Raw genomic sequence first — 18,377 nt, 5'->3', positions numbered from 1 at the left:
GATATTATGCTTATAGGAGAAATGAGGAGACAAAGACTTTCAACAAAAATATAAGGAGACACGAAACATTTTAAAGAATCAATTATTGACTCTAAAAAAGATCGAGAGGCTAGAAAGATAAATATGCAATTATAAAATCAAGAGAGGGGTTCTTTTCTGGGAGTCTAGTTTCTATAGAGGAAAAAGTATATATTTTGATCTTGATTGTAATAGAGAGGGGAAGGATGATATATTATTTTTATTCGTGTAGACTTGTTTATGGTGCAGGGAGAAAATGATTAATTGATTATTTTTGTTTATATGTTTAAAATAAGGAGAAGTGTAATTTTGAGTCTATTGGTTTAGTTCTACATTTTTCAAATTATAAACAATTCATTGCTTATGGTAGTCCCTATTATAATGCTATCTTGTTTTATTTATCAAGTGTTCATATAAGTTTTACAATCAGATTATTTTATGCATTTACATATACAAAAATGAATATTATGTTCTTTTTGTATCTATGTAAGTGAGAATATTAAGCAAGTGATCTATTAGTTATTTATTTGTTTTTCTTTGAATCTTTCATATCTCTAATTATATTCATTCCCCGTTGATGAATGAATGTCTATCACCTTCATGCCTTTTGGTTAAAGGCATAGTCAATAATTAATGTGTTGATTTATGATAGTCTTTTCAATTATTGGTTGTGTTTGTTCTTATGTTTGGGCATTCTAAGTTTTTCTTCATCTCTCTTTTTGAAGGACAAATCTATTAACCAACAAGCACCTAAGATACTTTTTGACATATCCATATAAGGATAATGCTTCGAAAATTGATATTATTTTCTTTAAAGATTGTATTTTATCCATAAAATTGAAGGCTCCTCCCAACCATCCTACATCAATTTACAACATTTTACCAATGTCCTTAGTATGGCTACTAAAAAGGTAGCTAGGATTTCTTTTTTACTTTTCCTTGATCTCTTTCTTTACTAGTTATTGCAAGGTTTTGATCTTGGAAATTTTGTCATAAGAATTTATCCAAAGAAACATCTGCTTTGAAAAGTAAGCCTATATTTCCAAGTCCAAATCTATTTCTAACAAATTCATTATGTATACCTTGTAGTTGCTCCAATCCACGAGACTATATTTTTAAGCTATTTTTTTAAAAAAAATCAAATGTATAGTGTATGCTTTTTCTTTTTGTATACACTCCTACCATAGCATTTCCAACTACAATATAGGAAAAAAGGACATTTTTCCATTATTCTTTGATGGTTGTTCATACCTTGGTCAAAAGATACCATATTGGCAAAAATAGAAAGGATGGTGCAAAGGTCATCAAATTTTTATTTACAACTGTTAATTGAATCTTCTTGAAAGTTTCCAAATTATTTTCAGCAAATTTATTTTGGGCTTACCTTGCAATAATGGAATTCCATGAAACTAAATTTCTTTCAGCCATTATGTAAAATAGTTCTTGTGCTTTGTGTATGCTTCCATGGTTTGCGTAAATGTCTTCCAAGGAATTTGAAACTAAAACATCTAAAAATATTTTAACTTAATTAACATTATGACAGATGGTATGTTATGAAGCTCTTAATCTAGCACACATTGGGTGGATTTTGGAAAAAAATATTGACTTCAATTTTACAATTATTGTGAAAAAATACTAACTTCAATTTTACAATTATTGTGTCTAATTAAAGTATCTTAAATCTTATCGACGAATCCATTCTACTTGTATTGCACAATCATTATAGTCCATGAGAAAATAATCTCTTTGATATGTCAAACACTTAATGTACCTTATCTAGGCTTCCATATTTTGCATGCATTTATACCAAAGGACTTACACCTATAAGATGTTTAATGAGATCTTCCAATCCTTTATGCTCTGATGGATATCCACACCATATTCCAATGCTTGTGTTTTTGCACAAGGTAGGACTTCACATTTCATTTTGTGTAATAATGTGACTATCACATGATGATAACCATCTTGTGTACATTACAATAATCATATTCTATAATACCCACTCTTGATCTATTATTTGGTCAAACACTTTATACCCTTAAGTATAGGCTTTCAATAATAATTTGTATTTGTATGCCCTATTCTATCATGTGTAGCCCATTTTATGAGTTTTATCTTATCACACCTTGATTTTGCACACATTTTTGGAATACCCATGTCTGTATTGACCAAAAATTCAAATTTGAACTCTAGTTGGCTTGTCAAAGGTGGCCCAAGATGTATGAGCATCCCAAGTTGTCTCTTTTATTGGGAGGCACCCCTTACAATGAGAATTATGCCCAAATTAAAATCACATAAAGGTCTTTTAATCTACATGGTAATTGAAACCCTCGTATGTAAATATACATGTATGTGAATGCATGTAAATAAATGTAAAATTATGAACGTGAAAAGAATCAGATTTGAAATATGATATATAAATCATACCAAGCCCCTAATTCTAAAGTACTCTAACCATCTTCAAGATCACCTTGCAACTCCATGTTGATGTATTGTCTTTGAATGCTTGATGTAGCATAATAACTTCACTTTGCAATAAAAAATAACAAACCATCCCTTCTTTTCACCTTGCAATTGCTCTATGTCAAATTTGATTGTTCATGTGTGCTTTCCTTTTACTTCCATCATGTTCAAATGAGGGGTTTGATGTCTTTTTATAGTAGATTTTTTGAATTTTCCTAAAATTACCCTGTAGGAGTTGACTACACAAGTGAAATTTTACTAAAGTAGTAAAATAATATGAGACTTAGAATCATAGGAATCTCCTAGTCAAGGTCAACTTGATTGACCTAGACCTAGACCAATTTGACCTAGATCAGCCTAGACCAAAAGATTAAGCTTCTGAGTTTCTTTGTTCCAATTTCTAGGTTGGCAGAAGGAATTAGTTCATGTAAGATAGGCATTTTTTAGGGATTTTAATAGGAGGTCAACCTTTTCCTAGGGAATTTTGACATGTTCCTAGATGCATCTAGGGTATCCCAAGTAGGATTTTTCCTAGACCCTAGGGAAGTCAACCTATACCTTGAGAAGTCAACTTGGTCCTAGGGAAGTTAACCTAATCCCAAGGAGGTTGACCTAGTCCAAAGGTAGACTAGGTTGCTTAGAGATGTTGATCTAATAGACTTATGGAATATTTCTTGATTCTTTTGCAAGATCCACCAATGCCTAGAGATCACTACACTTTGGAGGTCATGATATGCATCTGATAGAACATCATAGATCTAGAGGCAGTGAATATCCAAATACTCATGGATACCAGTCTTTGTTAGTTATTAGAATAGCCACATGTGAGGTTTCATAGAGGGATGCTACTAGCACTGATGGATAGATGGAATGAGACCACATGTTCATTCCATCTACTAGTGGGAGAGATGACAATGGCACTAGAGGACATGTATCAAATCCTACGCTTCCCAATTTGTGGACTGATGGTTAGACAATGAGTACACTAATCACTAGCTTAGATTAGGATAGATTTTAAGTATTGCATGGGTCTGCCATACAGAGAGAGGCAAAGACCCAACCAGGCATGCCTAAAGAGCATCATCCATGGGAAAAATTCTCTACTTAGGAAGATCATACTCTATGTCCTAGAACTTTCTTCACTTGTCTCTACTTTAGAACTTTCTTCACTTGTACTCTATTCAAGATATAGACAGTTGTACTAATAGCTTCTCTCCAGTATTTCAAAGCAACATTCTTCTCCATTGTCAATGTTCTAGCACAGTCCATCATAGATTTGTTTCTCCTTTCAGTAATTCTATTTTGTGGAGGGGTTCTAGGTGCAAAGGTATGTCTCTTAATTCCTCTATCATTACAGAAAATTTCAAATCCATTTGATGTAAACTCTCCACCTCTGTCAGATCTCACACTTTAGAATTTTACCATTCTCATTCTCAACTCTAGCCAAGTACCACTTAAACATTTGGAAAGCATCATATTTCTCTCTCAAAAACATGACAGTCATCATCCTAGAATAATCATCAACAAATAACATGAAGTATCTATCACCTTTGTAACTTTGCACATTAATTGGTCCACAAAGATCAATATGAACTAACTCCAAAATTTCTTTAGAAGTTTGAATCTTATTCTTAAAACTTGACTTTGTCATTTTGCCAATTTGACATTGTTTACAAATCACATTATTAGGTTTCTTCAGTTTTGGCAAATCTCTGACTCTCTTCATCTTACTGATACTAACCAAATTATCAAGATTAGCATGGCATATCCTTTTATTCCATAACCACATAGCATTAGTATGTATAAAAAGACAAGATAAAATAGATTGCCTCTAGTCCAATCACCACTGCCAATGAGTTCACCATCAGCATCATAGATCTTAGCTTTTCTATTTCCAAATCCAACCTTACATCCTAAACTATTTAATTGTGACATACTTAATAGATTATAGTTAAGTCCTTCCACATAGTAAGCATTGTCACACGTGATCTTATTTGTCAGTTTTATTGATCCTTTTCCTTTTATCAGACATGGTGCATCATTATCAAATCTAACACTATTTCCATCATAATACACAAGAGATTTGAACTTACTTTTATCTCTAGTCATGTGATTGGAAGAACCACTATCAATCATCCATCTGTCATTCTTGTTCACATAAGACACTAATGCAGTTGCCTTATCTTCATAAGAATCGTCCTTCATTACAACATAGACTACTTCATCATCATGATCATCTGATTCTTCATTGGATTCTTCTTTGGCAATGTACCAAACCTTCTTTCCTTTGTCTTTATAATCTTTATTGTTCTCATCTCTTTTATGTTTGTACTTTTCTCCACTTCTATTGTTATTTTTCTCTAGACATTTTAGAGCAATATGACCAACCTCATTACAATTGAAACATGTGATAGGTAAATTATCTTTGTATTTTCCTTTGCCTTTGTGAAATCTTATAGCTAGGAATACTTCAAGCTCTTCTACATCATCTTCATTTGTATCACTATCACTAGAAACATGTTTGACCTTCTTCTTTTTCTTCTCTTTAGGTTCTTTCAGTGACATTTTAGCTTTCAAAGCAGATTCAACATTTTCAATTTTGAAGTTATCAAAGTTTGAAATCTCAAAAGCAATGATTCTACCCATCAATCCTTCAAGGGTACCAGGAACACACCTTAATTCTTGTATGGTAGAGACTTTAATAGTGTAGATAGGAAGCAAGTTCTCAATACTTTGTTGATCATAGTCTCATCTTCAATAATAACATTTCATCAATCCTCAATCCTTTGATAGCATTAACAACTTATTTGACTCTTGCACAATACTAAACTATATTCTCACCTTCATGCATTTTCATTTCATCAAACTTATCTTTGAGACTTTTAGATTTGGCTCTCAACACATTCTTATCTCCTCCATAGATTTTTCCTATAACATCCCATGTCTTCTTACCAATATCACATTCCTTGACATCATCAAACTCTAAATAGCTTAGGGAAGATGCAAGTTCTAGCATTGCCTAATTGTGTTCTTTCTTCTTTTCCAGATCATCAGTAGTAGGGGCACCAGCAAGGTTAACATGATTAATGGTAATGGTGGATTGTGCATAGTCTCCAAGTCCTCCTAAATGCAACCTCATCAAACTTTTTCATTCAGGAAAGTTTTCCTTGTTAAGCTTGGGTACCTCCCTTTTTGACATCTTGATCTTTTAGCTTCTAGTACCTTCAAACTATTCCTCACAAGCTCCAAAGCTCTGATACCAATTGTTGGAATATTTAGAATAACTAAGGGGGGGGTGAATCAGTTATCCAAGGTCCAAATGTCCAAATCAAACTTTTTAGCACTTAAAAAATTCATATCCATATATCCATATCATGCATGCATCCATTAGATCATCCAATACTTAAACTTTGTATATTATTTTCCTAGGTCAAAACAACTTTACAGAAATGTAAACATATAACATAACAAATTACATTTGACACAAGGATTTAACGTGGAAACCCAATTTGGGAAAAACCACTAGTAACATGCTATCAATTTTCACTCTTCTGAAGTGATGCCTTGTTAAAGGTTACAATGCACATCGTTAAATGTGACCTGGTTAGAGTATTTCAATCACCCTATTAGGAGTGAGTCTTGTTAGAGGACTTTAGAACATTCCATTAGAATGTCACCCTATTAAATGATTTACTAATGATTTTTAGGTCAACCATAATCCAAAGGAATTATCCAAACTGATACAATTTCTAGAGAGTAGCAGTAGGACTTGATCTTATAACAAAATACAACTCACTTGTAAATTACAGATCTTTTTTTAGGTCTCCATCATGCTTGGCTTTCAATCTCCTTGGTCTCTAATAGCCTATTCACCCCTTCAAGAACTCACCTCATTAAGCCTTCTTTCTCGATATCTCATTTGTAGATCCATTCCTCAAGCCCTCATATGAAGCAATACAACTTCTCTCCTTTAACTCTTCCATGGGCTTCAACAACCTCCAACCAAAATTATTTCTGACTTAATATCCCCTTATAAAGAGAATTATGATCTTTTCCTGCTTAATCACAATCATCCATTTTAGGATTAGGTAAGATTCATTGAATCTAACCATCTTTGTGTTTTGTTCCTCTTCTAGAAACTTCCTTTACAATCCTTATCAGATTCACCTTGAAACAATTTATCTTGAATTTTGTGCCACTGGCCCATCAAGCTTATCTTCCACATGCTTCACACAATTTGAGAAATCAACTTTTTTGGCTCAGATTCAGCGAATCTTTGATCAAACACTTTATGTTGTCACTTGGCAATAACTTTTTTCTAATGCTAGACACACACTGGGTTACTTAGCATCAACTAAAATTTACTCGGCACATACTATCTCTTTACTGTCACTTGACACATACTAAATTTTATCAACATACTTTTTTTTTCCATTTTACTTATCACCAACTGATTTTTTGCTCGGCTTGAACTAACATTGCTCTGCTCCTACTAATCACTTGGCCAAGCTTCGCAAACACATTTTTCTTTTCTTCTTCTAGTTTTAGGTAGTGTATCCATCCATTGTAGCCTTAAGTAGATAGATAATACACTATATCATCAATGTTTTATTTGGTCTTAGTGCTCCTTTTATATACCATATAACTCAACTTTTCTCTAGGTACTCTTGTTATCCTATCTTCTTCAAATCCTCTTCATCAATCAATCAAATGATAGCATTTAGACCAAAGTAAGAAATTATCTCGCTAGCAAGTAGCAGGTTTGACTTTAGTGACAATATAATGATAGTTTCACATTCTTATACTTGTAACAATCTTTTCTCAACACTGATATGGCCAAAATGGTGGAAAAATAACCCCTAGAATACCATGTCAGAAGGAGAGAAATGACAAAGAAGAGTGAAATGGAATAAGATATGAGAAAAAGAGACATTGAGCATAGGTTCATCCATGATCTAAGAGAGTTATTATGGAAAAGGGTGCTAAAAGGTCTTAAAATGCAAGTGTGTCCATTTTAAAATGGTGTAGTTATGGATGTAGTTGTTTAGTGGTAAAACAAAAGCAGTTTAATAGGACTATATGCTTCCACTTTATATGGACACTAAGCCATTCAAATATGTGTGCGAGAGAAAGAGGGGGATTTCCCAATATGACTCCACTTATGATCTAAATTAGATTATCTAGGATCCAAAGGATAAGGGGGTGGTAATACCAAATTCAGGTTGTAAAGAGGTATGCAATACAAAGAGATGCACTCTCTTAGGTCCTTAGAAGGATAATGTGAATGTGAAATTGAACTAATTACATAGGAAATGTAAATTTAGATGCTATTTAAAGACAATTAGCCCAATTAAGATGAAAATCAAGAGTAAAGATATGAAAGGAAATAAAATATGAAAGAATCACCTTGAAATGCGTAGAGGTATTTTTTTTTTTGCTCAAGAACTTTTGGATCTAAATCTTTTCTACTTTCAAATGCAGATCTTGGAATAAAATGACGAAATGAGTAAAACCCATAAATCTCCCCAAGATCCAAGATTGGAGGACTAGGTCAACTTGGAAGGATGTCCTAAAAACTAGGTTGACATGGTCCATGGCTCTGAAATTGATGACTCCATAAATCTTGTGAACTATAGGTTCCATATGTGTAATTTGTTTTGCTCCCAACCTTCAAAGAAGCAATTGTCTTTGATTGTGATCAAGTATGAAAGTGTAATAACCTTAACTCAAAGAAACCATAAGGAAAATAAAGAAACCAAAACCTCATGAATAGGAATGTATGTGACATGTCATAGATGAATAATAGAATAATTTTAATTGATTAGAATGATGGATCTTCTCCTTTGATCCAAACTCCACTACCACCTTGAAGGAAGAAGCTCAATGCAAGAAGGAGATGCTTTCACTTGAATGCTTGAAGATGTTAGCTTGAAGAACACCTTGAATTCTTTCTTTCTTGAGAGAAGCTAACGAGAATGAGATATGAAAATGAAACCCCCAAGCCTCATTTTATACTATTTTTTGAGTGGGAAAATAACTTAGGCTTACTGGGGATGTAAATAAAATAATTGGTAAACTCAAGAACTTTCAAGCCCCAAACTCCATTATCATTGGGGACTAAGTCGACTTGGGTCAACCTAATCCAAATCAACATAGTCCAGGTCAACCTAGTCTAGGTCAACCTAGTCCTAGTGGATAGATCAAAAAGACCACATAAAACTCCAGAATGTGGTGCAGATGAAATTGGAAAATAATAAATAGAACGAGAGAAATGGTCAAAAGGGTATCAAGATGGTACCTAGAAGACAATGTTGAAAAAAGAAGAGATGATGAAGGAGCATTAAATGGAAGAGGAGAGGAGAAAAAGAGACTAACACCACACTAGGGAGGGCTAAAAGGTCTCAAAATAAAGTGCATCCATTTTAAGACAGTACACTAGTGTTATCATAGTAAATAGTAACAGCCTCAATTACCTCTTCTTGCATTCCTTCCAGCAGTTCCTTAATCTATAAAATGTTTGAATAATTTATTGTAGTATAAACATATCCATCTTCAACAATCGATTGTAAAATACAATGTTACTTCTTGCTTATCGATGTTATCAATCTTGATCCTAAAAAGAAAGCTCCACCACATGTGTTTTTTTTGTCATCCACATTACTAGCCCAATCAACATTTATGTAGTCTTTAAGATTAAAGTCATCCTATTTTTTATACCATAGGCCATAATCTTTAGTTCTTTTGAGATATATGAGTATGCTTTTCACATCAATCATATGAGTCTCCTTTGGGTTAGATAAATATCTTGCACCAATTCCAATAGAAAGTGCAATATTCAATCTACTATGTACAATATATTGTAACTTTCCAATCATAAATCTATATTGAGTTTCATTTACTTCACTAGTAATGTCTTCTTTTGATAATTTCACTCTAGTCACCATTGGTGTACCAACTGGCTTAGACTCGTCCATCCCAAATGTCTCCAAGATTTCCTTCGCATACTTAGACTGAGTCACATAGATACCTTTCTTTGTTCGATAAACTTGCAATCCAATGAAAAAGTTTATCTCACCAAGCATAGACATTTCAAATTTAGTACTCATTTATTTAACAAATAACTTACTCAGCATGTCATTTCCACCAAATATTATGTCATCAACAAACATTTGAGCAATCAACACCATATCTTCATATTCATTTTTTAAATATAGAGTACCATTTTCACTTGTTCTAGAAAATCCAATCTTAATTAGATAAGAGTGTAATCATTTATGCCATGCTCTTGGGGATAGTTTCATTCCATATAAAGCTTTGTTCAACTTGTAGACCATGTTCTTCTTTTCAAGTTAAATGAATCCTTCATGTTGTTAAATATATATTTCCTCCACAAGTATTTCATTCATAAATGTAAAGTTTGCATCCATTTAATATACTTTGAACTTCTTGTATGTAGCATAAGCCAACAATTTTATTACTCTTTCCAATATTGCGACAAGTGCAACAGTTTCACCATAATCAATTTCTTCTTTCTATCCATATCCTTTACAAACCAATCTTGCCTTATTCCTTACTACTTCTCCATTCTCATTCAGCTTTTTTATGAGAATCCCATTGGTTCCAATCACATTTTTGTCAGAAGGTCTTGGTACTAGTATCCATCTATTATTCTTCTCAATCTAATCAATCTCTTAATTCATAGCATCAAGCTAGCATTCATCGTCCAATGCATCTTTTATTGTTCTTGGCTCAAAATCATCTATCAATTATGTAACTTATCTTAACGTGCTTCATGTTTGTACTCCAGCACTTCTATCTCCAATTAACTATTTAGGTGAGTGATTATTCCTCACATATTTGGCCATTTTCAACATTTCATTCACCTAGTAGAGATTCAGATTCATGCTCAGGTAAAGCATTATGTGACTTGGGTCTTACTATTTTTAGTTCTCATTAGCTATGTGTTGTAACTCGGGTAGAGTATAAGGTGTCTCTTCATAGATATATACAAACTTGTTGTAATCTTCAGGTTCTTTCTTTCCACATCATTCCTCTCTACAAACTAATAAAATCTTACATTTGCACTTTTAATCATCTTATTAATAGCTTTGTTCAAACAATCTACTCTTTTCTCTTAGATGAATAACCAAAGAATATACCTTCATCTCCTTTAACATCAAGTTTATCATTCCTTGTATCTTTGTGGATATAACAACTACTTACAAAGATTTTGAAATAATTTACATTTGTTATGTGGTCCTACCACAATCTGTAGAGTGCCTTGTTTGTTCCTTTCTTCAATTAAACTTGGTTGAGAATGTAAACAATAGTACTAATTGCTTCTCTCTATAATATCTAAGAAACCTCCTACACAATCATCAAAGTCCTTGCACAAGCCATGATTGATCTATTTATCCTTTGAGAAATACCAATTTTTTTGTGGTGTCCTTAGCGTTGATAATAATCTTTTAATATCATTCTCAGTAAAAAAGTCAGTGAATTCAATAGACATAAAGTCACCACCTCTATCAGATCTCAAACATTTCAAAGATTTACCAGATGTCTTTTTAACTCTAGCTTTATAGCCACTTGAACATATCAAAAGCATGTGATTTCACCTTTATTAACATTGCAGTCATCATCCTTGAAAAATCATCAACAAACAATATTAAATAATTATCACCATAGTAACTGTCAACACCAGTTGGACCACATAAATTAGTATGCACCAATTCCATAATATCATTTGAAGTGTGTGACTTTTTAGAAAAAAATAGACTTTTTCATCTTACCGAGATGAAATTCTTTACACATAGAATTTCCAAGTTTTTGCAGATTCGGTAAGCCTCTTACTCTTTTCTTTCTATTAATTTTCACCATGTTCTCAAAGTTTACATGACGGGATCTTTTATGCCATAACCACACATCCTCAACTCCCACTAATACATTAGAGGTCAATTTACGATGGTTGGAAAAGGTAATGTGTTTTTGGCTTTTTTTTTTCAATTTTAGCTCGATGCCGTCGCAATTGCGAAGTCAGGCGTCGCAATTGTGACGGCCGCGGGATATAAGAGAAAAAAAAACTGAAAACCCTCATTTGAAAGAAATCGCGCGAGAGATCACAGGGTTCTTTCGGAAAGGAAAGGCAGGAGATCACTTTAGAAGAAAGGAAAAGAGGAGCATTGAGCGAGGTGAACTCGACACATTGAAAGGGTCGGGCACAGACCCGCATCAGCAAGGTGCAAAAAAAACAAACAAACATTCACCTTATGGCAATTTTTAATTTTTTTTCCTTTCCCAAGTTTGATCTTGTAGATTGACTAATTTAAGTTCATTTTACTTTTTTTTGTTCTTCCTTTGGAGGGAAAATGGGAAATACTAGTTTAAATGTCAAAATTCCAGTAAGGAAATTTGTCATCACACATATTCCTTTGTTTTTCTTTACCTCAGTCTAAGTCTCAGTTCCTCCTTGCTTGCGGGCTCCCACAATCTCCCACTCTGCTATCGAAGTTTTCTACTACCTTCTACTATCTAATTACCACTATCGAGTTTCATACCCGCTCTCCATTCTTCCATTCTCGAGCTCCCTCTATCGGGTTTCTCCCCTCATTACACATCAGCTTCTGCATATTAAATCTCCCAAAAATACTCTTACCGGCCTCCAAAACTAGTAGAGTATCAACCAATTTTAAGAACAACCTCTCACTCCATCGTTATTGGGCTCAGCCTCACATGCACCACTATGTCTCCCTTCCAAGTCGGGCTTTCACTTTTTTGCTATCCTGACATTTCTCAACCATTTTTCACAGTGATAGGATGAAAATTGATTGTAAATCAGAGTAGATACAATTCAGACATGTCCTTCAGAATTACATAATCATGAATGTTGGCAATTAGTGATTAATCAAAAAATCACATTTTTTGGCTTCATCAACACATTCCTCACAGCATCATATGAAGTTCCTTACACAATTGGAAAATGTGGGCTTAGCAAAAACTTTGGTAAATTAAAATTTTCTTAAGTTTATTTAAAAACAACTTTCTGTTATACATAACAATTTTTCTGCTATCCAATATTTTACTTAATGTTGTTTCTAGAAGAGATTGTATATGTTTTTTGAATCGCAATGTTTCAGATCTCACTCTATGATCTATCATCTAGATGTTAGAGAGCAGAAGGTTGTTGTGCTTGCTGGCACGTTTTGGCATGAGGGAGCAAGTACCAAAGTGTTGGGCCTATCATTCTTGCAAAGGGTGCTCTTGAGCTTCCCATTTCTACAAATGGTGTAACACTTGTTTAATTGCATGTTTAGTTTGGCATGCAGATGAGCATGTGTAATATTTTTCTTGTAGATCTATTTATTTTTCTTGCAGGGAGACATAGCATAATAAAAGGAAATATGGTTAAAAGTATTTGTTCAGAGCTCATTTTCAAATTGTTTGAAAGATCACTCAAGTCATTCTTTAAATGTATGGATTTGTGGTTTTTTCTGTCAATGCAAATCATGCTGTTGTTAGTAGGCTTAATTCCTTTTGATTACTATCTATGGCATTTTTTCATCTTCTTCACAAGGGCAGGAAAAGCCATACAAAAATTTTCAAGAAGTCAGCGTAGCTTCTGATATTGCTCAACTAGTTAACAATATACCAAACAAATGCATCATTTATCCATCTGTATATTTTTACTATTTTTCTTAAGTTGACAATGCTTCCTTTTGAATCTATTTATGTTAAAGCAGGATGTATCAGCATTGACTGTAGTAGAAAAACAAGTTACACAGATGGAAACTTGCATTGTTGCACTTATAGCTGACATTTGACACTTGGAGTTGATATGCATGTTTACATGAAATGCTGAAGTAAGATGCATATCAAATATATTGTCTTGAGTATTTCATGCCAAATTATGGGCTCTCTTGTTAAATGAGCATACACAGTTTAAATGGTATACTCTTACAAACTATTAGCTCTTTTGTTGCTCGCTTACCTAATTTCCCTACAGCTACGAGCAGAAATTAACAATAAATATTTGACATATTATTAGTGTTAATCTTCTTAAGTTGGGCACTGATTTCAACCCATTCTGATTGATTTGTACAGATTCTTATAACCAGTTCCATATATTTAATTATATTTAGACACTATCTTTTAATGCTTTATTTCAGTGTGCTACATATTCTATTTCATATTTGTGATATATGATGAAAGTATTATAACATATGGAGGAACAATCCATGAGTGGTGTGGCCAATTGAAATGGTTTTAGTTTCAATTTTACACCATTTGATACAAATAATCAGTTTACCAATCCACCCCTAGGTTCATTCCATTTGCAGTAAAATCTTCATTACATAGAAAATATTCACAAAATCTATGTCAATGCTCACACATCTTCTTGGACTTACACAAATCTATGTCAATCCTCACACATTTTCTTGGACTTACGCAGGAACTATGCTGCCCTGCAGCTCTTGTTAAATATGTTATCAACTTGACTTTTCTATTAAAGGCTCTCATGCTGAATTGAAAGCCAGGTAGAGAAAAAGATATTATACACTATTTTGTTGGTACCCTGTGCAGCACAACAAACTTGTTCTTACTATAAGAAAATTTTCTTTTCTTTTGTTTCATTGTAGATCTTCTACTTGCACGGAGGTCTCTCCCCATCATTGGACACACTTGATAAAATTCGAGCTTTGGATCGCATACAGGAAGTGCGTCTATACACATAAGTATAAAATTCTTCTTTTCCCGCAACACATATAACAACAATTTTAAGTGCTTGCAAGGTATATACTTATGAATAAATATTACATCCTGATTTAAATGTATGAAAACAATTTTCATTCCTTTTAAGCTTCATTCATCTCGAGGTGCAATTCACAAACTCAAGAATAGTGCCTTTTGTTCTTCAGGATACCTTTAGGGGAAGAGTATGTGAATGCCCCCTCGTGTTTAGAGTCTAGTTTAGAGGAGATGGCTATTTACACTACTAAGGTTTGTTGAATCTAATTCTGAATAACATTGCTTGCTATTTTTGAATCTAATCTAATGTATATTTTAACTAGACTTGTAGCTTATATGTTTTGAAATTTTTGTTAGGCCTTGTAGTTTGTATAATTTGATTGATGGAGAGCTTCTACAGCTAAGCAAGAAGGCCATTGCACGAGTTATAGCCGCGCGCTCGGGTATGAAAATTGTTTTTTTTTTATTCTAATGTATATTTTAACTAGACTTTTAGCTTATATGTTTTGAAATTGCTTCTAGTGGCTTAATGTTGTAAGGTCTCTTGAAATAAGACCTTCAGGCGGTTGGTCAAAGTTTTACAAATAATCTTAGGAATAAAGTCAAAGAAAGTATTTTTAAAATATTAAAGTATTTAGCTAGGTCTAAGAAGATTTGAGTACTTTCGACAATTTTGCTTAGTTTTTGAAAGTTGTAGACCGAAGTTTTCATAGCCCAATTTTTGCTTCCTGCAAAGAACGATCATGTCAGATAATATAAGTGAAGAACAAAACAGGGAGACAATCGCTAGATTGTGGTCTAACTTGAAAAGAAAAGGTGATGGAAAATGTTATTGTCCTTGCAATATTTTTAAGGGCTTAAATCGTAGAAGACTGCTAATCAAAACAGTTAAGAGACATTGTAGGAAGAATGGGCACATTGAAGGGGGGCATGACTATCATCCACTGGTAAGTCGTTCATTATATCATTTTAACAATTTATATACATATGAAATCACTTAATGATGAGTTGATGATCATGGTTTATTTATGTTAATCAATTTTATATAGGTTGATCTTCCCAGGGAAGTACATGATATGAACCACAACAATCCGAAGAATATGGTTTTTGAAGTGGAGGAACATGGAGGTGCAAATATCCAAGGTGAAGATAATGATCCCATGGAAGATGATGATCATGCGCCAAAAAACACAATTGAAGAGGATGGTATAAATACATTGATCCATGACACATCTAGTCCAAGCGTATCTGATCATGATGATGATGATAGCCTCGATGTACCTCTACTTCAGAAGGCATAAGAGCCCCTATACAAAGACTCCCAAACAACTCTTCTCTCTGTTGTATTGTTGTTGTTGAACTTGAAGGTTATGAATGGTTTATCCAACATAACAATGTCACGTATGTTAAGGTATGTCATATATATCTTTATGGTTAACAAAGGGTGAATAATGTACCACTAATATTGTTTATATTAACAACTTATATTTTTTGTTGTAGATTGATAGGCGAGTTTCTATTACCATCATCAAATATTCTACCTCACTCATATCAAGAATTAACTGTTGTTATGAAAGATATTGGAATGGAGTATGAAGCAATACATGCTTGTCCCAATGATCATATTATATATTATAAAGAATATGAATTTGCAACACAATGCCCTATATGTCATACGAGTAGATATCAAACAGATTGACTAACAAAAAAGGTGCCTCAAAAGGTTCTTTGTTACATCCCCATTATTCCACGGATGCGACAATTATTCAGGTGTAGTAGCTTGGCTCAATTTATGGATTATCATGCACGTAATAGAAGTTGAGATGACATTATTTGAATCCCTGTGGATGGTTCGGCATTTATGCACATAGAGGAAAAGTGGCAACACTTCAAAGAAGAACCTCGTAATCTCAAGCTTTCATTGGCAGCGGATGGTGTCAATCCATTTGGAGAGATGAGATCTGTTTACTCGATGTGGCTTATTTTTGTTATCAATAATAACATTCCTCCATGGATGTCAATAAAGAGAGAGCACATTATGTTGGCAATGATTGTTCCAGGTATCTTATCATTTGATAGTTATTAATTTACACGTACTTACAAATCTTTCATTAAAACGGTCACAATAACTATGTAATGTTACTATTCATTCAAGTAGGTAAATATCAAGTAAAAGATATGAATGTATATATTCAGCCTCTTATCGACGAGTTGGTGGAGTTATGGAACGGTGTCACTATGGATGACATGTCTAGACCAATACGACAAAGACAATTTCAATTCCATGCAATACTTGCATGGACAATACATGATGCCCCAGGGCTAACACACTTTTGTGGTATGTTATAGTGAATTCAAGTTGCGCACAATAATTCTAATTATAAAAATCAACATATTTAATAATCCAATTACATCATTATCTTGTAGGTCTTCAAACAAAGGGAAAATTTGCATGTCCAGTTTGTGGTCCAAAGATGAAATCTCGTCATTCAAAAAGTTTAGGAAAGCAGGTGTTTGATGAGTGTAGACACTTCCTCCATAGGAATCATAAGTACTGAAGTACGAAAAAACATCTTTTCAATGGGAAAGAAGAGACTACATCAAAGCCACGAAGAATGACACCTCGCCTATGGAAGTTGGAATATAATGGAATTAATCGTCGAGGTAATGTTGTTCCACCTAATGGTTTATGTTTGTAATTTATATATTTCTATTGTGATTTTTGTTGACTAATTGTGTAATTGATGATCGTGAAGGTCGTCAAGGCAATACTGAAAACCTTCCAAAGGGACTAAAAAGCTATCCCAGACAATTTAGTAGGTTGCCCTACTACAAGCACTTACAAATTGTGCATTTGTTTGATACTATGCATATTGGAAAGAATATAACAGAGACATTGTGGAAAATATTGGATGGAAGGCGTGACAAAGAAAAATTTGTCAAAATTTGTAATGACATACATGAATCCAATCATGCATTGAAAAATTTCATTCACTCAAATAGCAACAGAGATCAGATTAATATAAGTGCCCTTCCATGGTTATTAACGGAGTAGCAAAGTGATGCCATAAAAGAAGTCATACGAAAAATTTGATTTCCCACAGGATTTGCTACGAACATAAACAATCTCATATCAAAAAAAAGTGAATTTGGGCCAGGGCTCAAAACGCATGATTGGCATACTTTCGTCAAGGTAAGTTATGTTCTTTTGTATTTACAATATATTCATAAACTACGTGAATTGTTCGTTATGTTATGTTAGAAAATAATGAAATGATTGGTTTATAATTACTGCAGTACGTGCTTCCTCTATCTCTCCCAGAGCACTTCAACAATAACATCAAACAAGTGATATACGATCTTGGAAAATATATGAGGTAAGCAGTAATATCTGTTCAATTTTTTGTATATATTTATTATATTCGTGATTTGTTTTTCTTGCTATGTAATCTATTGTATATTATTTTGTAAAGTCTCATATCTATATATTTTTTGTGACTTGAATCTCTTAATGTAGGTGGTTGTCATCTAAAGAAATCTATAAAGAAGATATAAACTATTGGAAGAGAAGAATTCCTCATTTACTGTGTGAAATGCAAAAGTGTCTACCTCCAACTTTTTTCAATGCACAGGAACACTACCTCATACACCTAGTTGAGGAGATTGAATTGTGTGGACCTGTACACACTAGGTCAATGTGGATGGTTGAGAGGCATTTGAAATCTTTGAAGGCTTTGGTTCGACAAAGAGCACATCCTGACGGTTCTATAGAGGGATATATGGTATACCAGACTATGGTGTACATTATTGAATATCTTCCTAAGTTTGCATCAAATATCCATGTAGATCGCATTTGGGATCTCGAAGCTTTTAAAAAATTAGAAGGGGAGCACTTGATGGGGAAAGGTACATTGAGGAAAGTGAGAGGTAATAAATTATAAGATGTTATTGTAATAAATTATTTCTTAATCTTCAAAATAAATTGGTTGTAAGTTGTCTATTTTTTTTTTGTACAGGTGCTCGAGAGTGGGATGCACTACATTTGTATATTGCAAACAATCTTGATTGGATGACGGTATGGATTGAACGATGTCAACATTCTGGTTGCACATTAACATGGGAAGGTGTATCTTCATTGGTTAAAGAAGCTC

Source organism: Cupressus sempervirens, chromosome 7 (genome assembly GCF_028749045.1).
Source record: "Cupressus sempervirens isolate cs-2001-9-10 chromosome 7, ASM2874904v1, whole genome shotgun sequence".
Classification (NCBI taxonomy): Eukaryota; Viridiplantae; Streptophyta; class Pinopsida; order Cupressales; family Cupressaceae; genus Cupressus; species Cupressus sempervirens.
Note: the sequence above shows the minus strand (reverse complement) of the source record.